The sequence below is a fragment of the Muntiacus reevesi genome, unplaced genomic scaffold (genome assembly GCF_963930625.1).
Source record: "Muntiacus reevesi unplaced genomic scaffold, mMunRee1.1 SCAFFOLD_141, whole genome shotgun sequence".
Taxonomy (NCBI): domain Eukaryota; kingdom Metazoa; phylum Chordata; class Mammalia; order Artiodactyla; family Cervidae; genus Muntiacus; species Muntiacus reevesi.
In genome coordinates, this window is record NW_027078017.1 from 139,898 (window position 1) to 152,233 (window position 12,336).

The 12,336-nt window shown below is 39.1% G+C and overlaps 1 long non-coding RNA gene across 2 annotated transcripts in view; it reads left to right on the top strand.

The window, feature by feature from the left end:
• Positions 1-4,866, top strand: part of LOC136155403 (uncharacterized) — a 37,068-nt gene extending 32,202 nt beyond the window's left edge. For both annotated transcript variants that reach the window (XR_010660805.1, XR_010660806.1), the window contains exons 4-6: positions 1,429-1,625; positions 2,458-2,583; positions 4,773-4,866. This is a non-coding gene — a long non-coding RNA (uncharacterized lncRNA). The remainder of the gene's footprint in view (positions 1-1,428; positions 1,626-2,457; positions 2,584-4,772) is intronic.
• Positions 4,867-12,336: the final 7,470 nt, after the last annotated feature.

The following is a 12,336-nucleotide window of genomic DNA, read 5'->3' on the forward strand; positions in this document are numbered from 1 at the left end:
TGCCAATGTGTTCTTCCAAGTTCTCACAAAATTTGAAAATGGCACTGAAAGATACTTTTCATGGAAGACCTTATTGATAAGCTGTTTCAGAATGTATTATTTAACCAGTCATGACTACCATTGAGAGCTTTTATTCAACCCATGTTTTTCCATCATGTTTCACTGAATCCCATCATAAGGGTTCAGTGAAAAACTGTCAAACTTGCTGCTGCAGATAAGAAATCATCATAGTTTCCTGAGCACAAATGATCATCACTGCATTATTTATGATAGCAAAGTATTGAAAAGACTGCAGGAATGAATAACTTACTATGGTAATTTACATAATAACTTATTTCGTGTGGTTTTTAAATTTTAAATAACTGATGAAATAGGAAAATGCTTACAGTTTAATTTTAATTCAAAGATAAACAATGAGGCACAATACAAACAAAATTATATATCCTTTTATAGGCTTTATGCCTAATGAAGAAGCATTTCGAAATCCTAGAAACAAATACAATAAAAATACATTTATTATCTTTGGATGGCAAGATTATAGTGATTTTTGTTTTCAGCTTAAACTTTTAGATACTTTTGACATTTTCTGCAATGGACATATGTAACATCATCATCATCAAAAAAAAAAAAAAAAAAGCATGCATTCAGTGGTTTTCCATTTTGTAATTTTCCTGAGAATTAAAATCAAGCTCACATTTCCCTCGCTTTGGAAAACTGTGTATTTGACCACTGCCAATTGATATTCATTGAGATAGTGAATTGAATGGTCCTAATTGAGAGGGAGATCTGGATCTTTCCCAAAATCATAGTAGCTGGATTTTAATAACTACTTCATTGTCATTTTAATTTTAAAAATATTTCTTGCTGTCATATCACTTATGGTTTCTTTTTCTAATGACTGCCAAGAATATACAGGATTTTATGACTTCATTTGGAGCATTACTTGATATCTATGCTAGAACTGATAAAAAGGGAGAAGTTCTCTGGGACAGGATAGGAAAGCAAGAGAAAAAATATCTCTCAAGCATTGATAACCATCTTTGTTGTATCGTTGGTGTGGCTGAGGAACCTTGTCAGCTAGCTGCATCTATCTTGGCACTGTCTTTTTAGCCTTTTAATTCTTACTACCACTAAAAATCATATGTCACAAGATGACATTTAAAGCATCTGGATATTCAGATGATAGAAGAAAGCCTCTGATGATGCAAAACAGATTACCCTATTCTGGTTAAGGGATGTAGTGTGAAAATGAGTAAATCACATTCCAGACACAGTGTCATCCAGAGGCATTCTGATGGAATAAAGATGGACACAAATTCTTTGATTCTCCTCCCATTGGGAAGTTGCATCTCTACCCCTCCTTTTCAGTCTAAGTGGATTCTGTCACTGGCTGACCAATAGAATATGACAGAAACAACACTGTGCTAGTTTCCAGGTTCCATCCTCAAGCTATGGGTACCTTCTATTTCCTGCCGCTTGGAACACGCACTCCTGGAAGCCAGCTGCGGGGCTGTGAGAAGTCCGAGCTGCGTGGAGAGGCCACATCTATGTGCTCCAATCAGCATCCCCAGACGAGCTCAACTGCAGGCCTGTGAATGCACCTCGGACAACCAGCAATGTCACAGGTTGAGATGCCTCCAACTGCAGCTGCTAACTGACTCCATTTATGTGAAAGACCCCCAGGAAGATCCATCCAGCTGAGCTCAGTCAACTCACACAACTGTGGAAAATAAAAATAAGTTGTTGGTTTAAGACACTGAGTTTAGGGATGATTTGTTAACTCATAGCAAAAAAAAAAAGGGAGCACTAGCCGTTGTTAGCTGGCACTGTTGCATCTGAAATAAAATTTGAAAAGTGTTACAAAAAATAGATGGTGACATCACATTTCTGTAGAGCTATCTTTCAAATTCAAATGGAGAAACACTAAGTAGAATGTACTGTTTCTTACCATTCCAAGTTATATACAGATGTGATGATCAAAGAAACCAAGAAAAAATCAACGCAGGATAGTCTTTCATGTTTGGAAATGATAAGATACTACTTTGTGCACATCACTTTACAGTTTACCACAACCCTGAGAAATATGAATAGTACCATTTCACTTTTTGTCTTTTTTATCCTCCTTCCCTCCCTCACTTCCTTGTCTCTGCCTCCATTTTCCAAGTTGTTTTCACTCCACTGCACTCACCCTCAATAGAAGCCTGTTTTATCTCCATAATCTCCCCCATTATATTTATAGTACATGAGATACAAAGGAGGCTGCTCAAGCTGGGTCCATTTGAAGTCTGTAAGCAGTCTCTAAGGTGAAAGGGTAAACCTGAGCAGAATTTCACCCAGCAATACCCTCATGTGCTACCTTTCCATGACAACAAAAATACCAGATGTATAAATCCTTGTTATTCTCAAGGACAGAGTTTAAGTATTTTCCAGTGTTTTACAACTCTGTTTTCCTTCTAGGTATCCCAAAGTTGATCACATCTGATATGGTTAAGGAAGGTGCCACTGTAATCGACGTTAGTATCAACTATATCCATGACCCAATCACAGGAAAGACAAAACTTGTTGGAGATGTGGACTTTAAAGGTAATAAACTGCATCTTTTTTGACGAGTGAAGAAAAACAGAGGTTCAACTTTGCATGTTTTGATAGTTGAAAGAGAGATTTTCTATTTGATTGGGGCATTACTTTTTATAATTTTTTTTAAGATTATTTATTTTGGCTGTGGTGGATCTTTGTTGCTTCACAGACTTTTCTCTAGTTGCCGTGAGCAGGGGCTACTCTTCATTGTGTTGCACAGGCTTCTCATTGCAGTGGTTTCTCTTGTGGAGCACGGATTCTAGGCTTGCAGGCTTCAGTAGTTGCAGCTCATGGGTTCAGCAGTTGCAGCTCACAGGCTGTAGAGCCCTAGCTCAGTAGTTGTGGCACATGGGCCTAGTTGCTTCACGGCACGTGGGATCTTCCTAGACCAAGGTTTGAACCCGTGTCCCCTGCATTGGCAGGCAGATTCTTAACCACTAGAGCATCAGGGAAGCCCTGATGATTATTATTAATCATTACATTAATCTTTCCTCTGATGGAAAAGAGTTTAATGACACTCACATATTTCCTTCCTTCTGCCTGACTCCTTTCCTTCCTACCTTCCTTCTTTCTTTCCTTCTGTCCTTCTTTTCCTCCTCTTCCTTCTTGGGAGAAAAATATAATAACATCACTAATATTTAGTTTTAAGATTAAATTCCTTGTAGTGCAGTTTTCTTAGTGAGCATTGTTTTGACTGTTGGGAGCATATCTCTGTCCTTCATCATCCATGTTTTATACTCAGCCATTCATTCTCAGAGCCAGAAGGCGTCTTGGGATGTGTTTGCTAGCCTTCACTATATTTCAGATCTAAATAGTTCCCTGGATAATTCAAGTCGTTATCCCTCACTTGTGTTTTAAAGAGGATGAGAAAGAGGAGTTAGGTTAACATTACTATGGCCAATGAAGGAGATAAAGCAGCGAATGTCTAGAAACAAAAGAAATTCTAACCCAATGCCTTTGCTGTATAGATGAAGAAACTTAACCCTGAGATAGATATATTTTTAGATGTCTGACCCCTAATCCAATTTTACTTCCAGTATCTTTGTCAAATACTTACCTGCACTGGCCTTTTCAGTATAATCTAGGAATCTTAGCTAATAATACATGCATATAATAAAATAGAGATATTTTCATATTAGAAATATTTTATATATTGGATTACTCCTTGGAAGGAAAGTTATGACCAACCTAGATAGCATATTTAAAAGGAGAGACATTACTTTGCCAACAAAGGTCTGTCTAGTCAAGGCTATGGTTTTTCCAGTAGTCATGTATGGATGTGAGAGTTGGACTGTGAAGAAAGCTGAGCGCCAAAGAATTGATGCTTTTGAACTGTGGTGTTGGAGAACACTGTTGAGAGTCCCCTGGACTGCAAGAAGCTCCAACCAGTCCATCCTAAAGGAGATCAGTCCTGGGTGTTCATTGGAAGGACTGATGCTGAAGCTGAAACTCCAATACTTTGGCCACCTCAGGTGAAGTGTTGACTCATTGGAAAAGACCTAATGCTGAGAAGGACTGGGGGCAGAAGGAGAAGGGGACGACAGGATGAGATGGCTGGATGGCATCACTGACTCAATGGACATGGGTTTGGGTAGACTCCAGGAGTTGGTGATGGACAGGGAGGCCTGGCGTGCTGCAATTCATGGGGTCACAAAGAGTCGGACACGACTGAGCGAATGAACTGATATATTGGATTGGTCATTCTGGCCAAAAAAGCAGGGTCATGCAAGAACTTCCTTAAGTTAAAAGTGTGTCTTTACAGACAAATTGAAAGGAAAAATCATGCTCTTTCTAAAAATAATTCAAACTTCACATGTTCTGTTGGAATTTGGTCATTAGCTGATGGTTTGCCTAAAAAGAAAAGGGAAGCCTGAAGACAAAAACTCTGGAGACAGGATGATGAAGAGAGCAAAGTACAGATGAACCTTATCATCTGCTGCCCTCACAGGCTGTCATTCATGGAGCCCTGCCAACCTAGCAAGGTGGCTCTCCAAGTGAACATGTGTGTCTGTATGCATGTGTGTGTCCATACTGACCTCTTTAGGAAATGACCTCTTTTCTTTATTTAATTTTTCATGTTCAATCACTAATGTCAGGTATCAATAATATATTTGAATTTCTCAACTTGAAATTTCAAGTAAGGATAGATTTCATTTTAAAAAAGTTGACCTTATTTATTTATTTTTTTTTTACAGTCATTCTGCTTCTGGGTTACATTATAGTTACTGTGTGTTTATTGCAAAATCACCACACACTTATGATGCATCCAGATGGCATCGACAGCACATGACAACCAGCTCAATGCAAGAAAGCAGGGTGTTAAACACAGCTCACAACCTTGACTGTGCTTGTGGGGCAAGCTTACCTAGCTGGCAATTGGCAGTGTTTTATAAGACCCTTCTCCTATATGATATTTCATTTAATTCAGATTTTATGAAAAACGGTTTTAAAAAATGAGCATTTTGGGGTGGGTACATACACTGTCTCTTATAGATATACAATCTCTTGGTAGTATCTATTAAATTACAGTTATGCGTATCTAACTATATAATGAAACAAAAAAGGACATGACCATGAGAGACTAAGATATAAGGAAGAGCACTGGGCTGAGAGACTGAAGAGGTGCTCTAAGACCGAGTATTGCAACCCGTTAACTTAGCAACCTCTCTGGCCCTTGGACTGCAAGGAGATCCAACCAGTCCATCCTAAAGCAGATCAGTCCTGGGTGTTCACTGGAAGGACTGATGCTGAAGCTGAAACTCCAATACTTTGGCCACCTCATGCGAAGAGTTGACTCATTGGAAAAGATCCTGATGCTGGGAGGGATTGGGGGCAGGAGGAGAAGGGGACGACAGAGGATGAGATGGCTGGATGGCATCACTGACTCGATGGACATGTGTCTGGGTAAACTCCAGGAGTTGGTGATGAACAGGGAGGCCTGGCGTGCTGCAGTTCATGGGGTCACAAAGAGTCGGACACGACTGAGCAACTGAACTGAACTGAACTGACTGGCAATGTTGTTATCAGTTGCAGCAATGATGGCAGTCCTTCCAGCTCTAACACTTGGTGCATCCTGGACATTCAGCTGAGTGTTGCCATGAGACTGTGTAAAAGCACAGAAACTTTCAGAAAGTCAGGTTTTTCTGATCCTAACATAAAACACGCCTATGTGATTTGTAATATTACTCTTGTCGCCCTGCTGGTTCATGGAGTCAGAGCCCTAAGACCTGGACCTAGGGTGCTGCTCTCAGCATAAAGGTGATGAACAGACTGCAAATTTATGAGCTATGACTTAAATTCGTTTATTTCCAAATTCAATTGACTACAGTATATGTGGGCCAATAATATATGAATGGGGGCTTCACTGGGGGCTCAGCGGTAAAGAATCCACCTGCCAATACAAGAGACATGGATTTGATCCCTGGGTGGGGAAGATCCCCTGGAGAAGGAAATGGTAGCTCACTCCAGTATTCTTGCCTGGGAAATCCCCTGGACAGAGGAGCCTGGTGGGCTACAGTCCACGCGGCCACAGAGTCAAACACAACTTAGCAACTAAACTACAACAACAACAAATGTATACATGACAGAAAGAACTCAACAAAGGCTCTTCGTAGATTTTGAGAGCCATCCTCTTACCAAGTAAGTCTGAACTATACTGAATTTGGCCATCTACTGGTCTGTGCTGCTTTATTCACTAAAAATTACATGTTGTAGTGAATAATACACCTCACACAGTAGCTGAAATACTCAGGAAAAATGTAAGCATTTGAAAATTTGGGGACAAGGACTAGAAACTTGCAATTACAGACCTGTTCTCTCATGTGCTTCTTAAACTTTTAACTCAGATCATCATTTCTGAACAATTCTGTCTTAATTAAATTTGTTTAAAAGACAGGTATGTGGACATATAAAAGGTGTGATGTAAAGAACACATGAAAACTGATTTTTAGTGTGGTTATTATTTAATCTAAAGGGAAAAGCCTATGTGAGTAGATTAAAAAATGTTAAGATCATAAAAATCAAAATGAAAAAAATCCATGGAGTTTTATGTAAGTCTACATGATCTCAGCAGTAAATTAAATCTCACCTACACCCTTTACCAGGTAAGATGTAACTTTTATTATGTAATCTACAGTATATGAAAATAATATGAGTTAATATATCTCATATTCAAACAATGCTTTCTAATGTTCATGTTGCCATTATACAGATTTCCTCTTTGGTCTTCATACTTACCAGGAATGAAGGTAGAAAAGATATTATCCTCATTTTAAAGATGAAGCTCAAAATTTTGAGACTTAGCCACTCTCAAACTACTACTGAGAGGAAAGTCCAGAAATCAAATCCCCATCTCTTCGCACTAAAACAAGCTTTTCTTTCTGTGTTAGATACAAATCATAAATATAAATCATCTTAAATAACGGTCATAAATTAATAGGAGAAAGGGTCCCTATCCCTTCTAATCAAGACATTTGATAATTCTAAAATATCCCAAGGAAGGCAGTGTTTCTTCTTCTTGTTGTTGTTCAGTCATTCAGTCAGGAGACTGTGACTCCATGGACTCCAGCACATTAGGCTTCCCTGTCCATCACCAACTCCTGGAGCCTGCTCAAACCTATGTCCATTGAGTTGGTGATGCCATCCAACCATCTCATCCTCTGTTGTCCTCTTCTCCTCCTGCCCTCAATCTTCCCAGCATCGGATATTTTCTAAGTCGGCTCTTTGAATCAGGGGGCCAAAGTACTGGAGTTTCGGTTTCTGCATCAGTCCTTCCAATGAATATTTAGGACTGACTTCCTTTAGGATTAACTGGTATAATATCCTTGCAGTCCAAGGGACTCTCAAGAGTCTTCTCCAACACCACAGTTTAAAAGCATCAATTTTTCAGCGCTCAGCCTTCTTTATGGTCCAGCTCTCACAACCATATGTGACTATTGAAAGAACCATAGCTTTTACTATATGGACCTTTGTTGGCAAAGTAGTGTCTCTGCTTTTTAATGTGCTGTCTAGGTTTTCCATTGCTTTTCTTCCAAGGAGCAAGCATCTTTTAATTTCAAGGCTACAGTCACCATCTGCAGTGATTTTGGAGCCCAAGAAAATAAAGTCTGTCAGTGTTTCCATTGTTTCCCCATCTTATTTCCCATGAAGTAATGGGACCAGGTGCCATGATCTTAGTTTTCTGAATGCTGAATTTTATGCCAGCTTTTTCACTCTCCTCTTTCACCTTCATCAACAGGCTCTTTAGTTCCTCTTTGCTTTGTTTCTTCTAGACCTCCACAGACAACAGTACTCTTGAATTAACTAACATATTCCTGGAGGCTCAGACAGTAAAGAATCTGCCTGCAACGCAGGAGATCCAGGTTCAATCCCTGGGTCAGGAAGATGCCCTGGAGAAGGAAATGGCAAGTCACTCCAGTCTTCCTGCCCAGAGAATCCCATGGACAGAGGATTCTGGTGGGTTATAGTCCATGGGGTTGCAGAGTCAGACATGACTGAGCAACTAACATGTTTCTTAACATACTCACAAAAGCATCAAACAGTTTACAGCAAATACTACCTTTTGTTAAATGAGTAATAGAAATAAATATATTTCATGATTTTGAATGGCTGCTACTGAAAGTCCCCTGATGTCTCATCCCTGTGGCCCGTGACTTGAAAAGAAACAATCACAAGTTTCAGTTGCACTAATTTTTTTCCTAATTGTTATAAAACATTTTTGATTCATAGAATACACTGGCAAACAACCAACCAGTGAATATCCTATACAAATGAATGGGAAAACTGGCACTATTCACTTTGTATGTGTTTTTCCCATCTATTTAATAATATGAAAAATCATTAAATCATGCCAGGAGAAAAGTTTTTAATTAAATTCATAATAGCACAATAGAACAGCTCAAGGAATGTCCTTGTAGACCATGCTTTAGAACTACAACACTGAATATATATTTCTGTGATTTATTTATAATATGTTTAACTGCCTATGGACAAAAAACAACAACAAAAAGAAAACAAACAAATTACTGGCTTATTTTCCATCCAAGGATTTTCACCTTACTGTTTAAAAGTACTTTTTTTCCACTTTCGCAATGCCTGTTGGATAAGGATAAGCTCATTAGTACAGTAAATATATTCTTTAGCTCGATTAGGTCTTTTGTCCTATGTTTTCCTCCCTCCATATACTCCATCCCTTTTCCTACCATCATTATCACACATCTTTACCTCAGGTCATACCAATCTGTGTCCCATTGCCAAGCCCTCAGCATGAAGGTTTGCATATCTGTATTCCTGGGCAGGATTATTCTTCCATTAGTAATTTATTACTCTCTATTCTTTCACATCCTATGTATTCTTCAACATACTGATCTGTTACTACCTACTTCCTCATCACAAAATGAAATGAGACTTTTTTCTCCTCTGGTCTCCAAAGAAATATAATATCAAAAGCACTTACCTCATTAGTTTAGTTAGACGATCATGTTAGTTATTTAAATATCTCTCTTAGTTAGGACTTTGTCTAACTTAGTTAGGACTTAGTCACTCAGTCGTGTCTGACTCTTTGTGACCCTATGGACTGCAGCACACCAGGCCTCCCTGTCCATCACCAACTCCAGGAGTTTACGCAAACTCATATCCATGAGCTGGTGATGCCATCCAACCATCTCATCCTCTGTTGTCCCCTTCTCCTGCTTTCAATCTTTCTCAGCATCAGGGTCTTTTCCAATGAGTCAGTTCTTCGCATCAGGTGGCCACATATTGGAGTTTCAGCTTCAGCATCAGTCCTTCCAATGAATATTCAGGATTGACTTCCTTTCAGATGGACTGGTTGGATCTCCTTGCAATCCAAGGGACTCTCAAGAGTCTTCTCCAACACCATGGCTCAAAAGCATCAATTCTTGAGCGCTCAACTTTCTTTATAGACCAACTCTCACATCCGTACATGACTACTGGAAAAACCATAGCTTGGACTAGATGGACTTCTGTTGGCAAAGTAATGTCTCTGTTTTTTAATATGCTGTGCAGTTTGGTCATAACTTTTCTTCCAAGGAGCAAGCATCTTTTAATTTCATGGCTACAGCCACCATCTGCAGTGATTTTGGAACCCAAGAAAATAAAGTCTGTCACTGTTTCCATTGTTTCCCCATCTTATTTCCCATGAAGTGATGGAACCAGATGCCATGATCTTAGCTTTCTGAAGGTTGAATTTTAAGCCAACTTTTTCACTCTCCTCTTTCACTTTCATCTTAGGCTCTTTAGTTCTTTGCTTTCTGCCATAAGAGTAGTGTCATCTGCATATCTGAGGTTATTGATATTTCTCCCGGCAATCTTAATTCCAGCTTGTGCTTCATCCAACCCGGCATTTTACAAGATGTACTCTGCATATAAGTTAAATAAGCAGGGTGACAAAATACAGCCTTGATGTACTCCTTTCCCGATTTGCAACCTGTCTCTTGTTCCGTGTCCAATTCTAACTGTTGCTTCTTGACCTGTATACAGATTTCTCAGGAGGCAGGTCAGGTGGTCTGGTATTCCCGTCTCTTTTAGAATTTTCCACAGTTTGTTGTGATCCACACAGTCAAAGGCTTTGGCATAGTTAATAAAGTCAAAGTAGATGCTTTTCTGGAATTCTCTTGCTTTTTCAGTGATCCAACGAATGTTGGCCATTTGATCTCTGGTTCCACTGCCTTTTCTAAATCCAGCTTGAACATCTGGAAGTTCAAGGTTCATGGACTGTTGAAGCCTGGCTTGGAGAATTTTGAGCATTATTTTGGTAGCCTGTGAGGTGAGTGGAATTGTGTGGTAGTTTGAACATTCTTTGGCATTGCCTATCTTTGGGATTGGAATGAAAGCTGACCTTCTTCAGTCCTGTGGCCACTGCTGAGTTTTCCAAATTTGCTGGCATATGGAGTGCAGCACTTTCACAGCGTCATCTTTCAGGATTTGAAATAGCTCAACTGGAATTCCATCACCTCCACTAGCTTTGTTCATAGTGATGCTTCCTAAGGCTCACTTGACTTAGCATTCCAGGATGTCTGGCTCTAGGTGAGTGATCACACCACCTGATTATCTGGGTCATTAAGATCTCTTTTGTATAGTTCTTCTGTGTATTCTTGCCACCTCTTCTTAATATCTTCTGCTTCTGTTAGTTCCATACAATTTCTATCCTTTATGGTGCCCATCTTTGCATGAAATGTTCCCTTGGTATCTCTAATTTCTTCAAGAGATCTCTAGTCATTTCCATTCTATTGTTTTCCTCTATTTCTTTGCACTGATCACTGAGGAAGACTTTCTTATCTCTTCTTGCTATTCTTTAGAACTCTGCATTCAAATGGGTATATCTTTCCTTTTCTCCTTTGCTTTTCGCTTCTCTTCTTTCACAGCTATTTGTAAGGCCTCCTCAGACAACCATCTTGCCTTTTTGCATTTCTTTTTCTTGGGGATGGTCTTGATCCCTGTCTCCTATACAATGTCAGAAACCTCCATCCATAGTTCTTCAGGCACAGTGTATCGAATCTGATCCCTTTAATCTATTTCTCACTTCCACTGTATAATCATAAGGGATTTGATTTAGGTCATACCTGAATGGTATCAAACTGATTTACTCATAGCTTTCTCAGTTGATGGCAATTCCATCCTTCTGTGTTATACAGAAATCATGCTTACTTGCTAGAAAAATCTGAAGTCATTCTGAACACTTTCTTTCACACGGAATATCTAATCAACTGAAAAATCTATTGGTTCTTCCTTCACATCACATATAGCACTTCACTGGTCTCACCGTGTCTACTCTGTTTCGAGAAGCCATTATTTCTCCTGTGAATTCTTGTAACAGCTAATTCTCTAGCTAACTGTTTCTATATTTGCATCCATATAATCCGTTCTCAAAATAGCAGAGGTTTTATTTTTGAAATGCATGTCTGATCACACCACTCTCCTCAAAACCCTGCTCTTCTTGCTAGCCTCCAACATATCAGGCGTCTCCTAGCTTGCTTATCGCTTCTTAGTCTGCCTGGAGACTTTACCAGAAAACTGTCAATTTGGCTAAATCTTTCTCTTTTTTCAAATCTTTGTTTAAATTCCACATTCTCTATAAGAGTATTCTGATCACGTTATTTCAACATTAGGTTCCATGTCTAATAATGTTGAAGTTGTTTATATTGGACCAAATTTTTCAGGGAAAACAACTATAGACCCTGGAAAAATATATTAAAAAAGAACTATCAAAGATGTATTGTACCATACAGAAAATAAAGCCAACATTTTGTAATAACTGTAAATGAAACATAAAATTTTTAAACATTTTTAAAAAACATGACTCTCTGAAAGCACTGGAGTGTTACTTGAAACAGATTTGGAAGAGAATGGACATCTGAAAGAAATGTCATTGGAAGAGTTTCCTGTTTGGGAGGTTTTCCTAGGCAGAATTTGGATAAAAATCTGTGGTCTTCTTTGCTTAAGGAATTAAAGGACAAAGTTTGGGGCTACTACAGAAGCTGGAAATTGAAGGGATATATCCAGGAAAAGAGAAAACCACAGAGGGGAGAGTCAAATTGTGTCTATAATTTCTTCCCCAAACTCTGACTGACCCATGAACAATACCCACAAGAGGCAAACCCCCAGAAGCCCCTCTGATGCTAAGAGAACTAAACAGAATGTATCTGTGGCTCAGCAAGGGCAAAGCAAAGCCTGAGGTCCTCAATGTGACGGGCATTCACACACACACACAGACTCTTACATCAAACATTATACTTAATAATG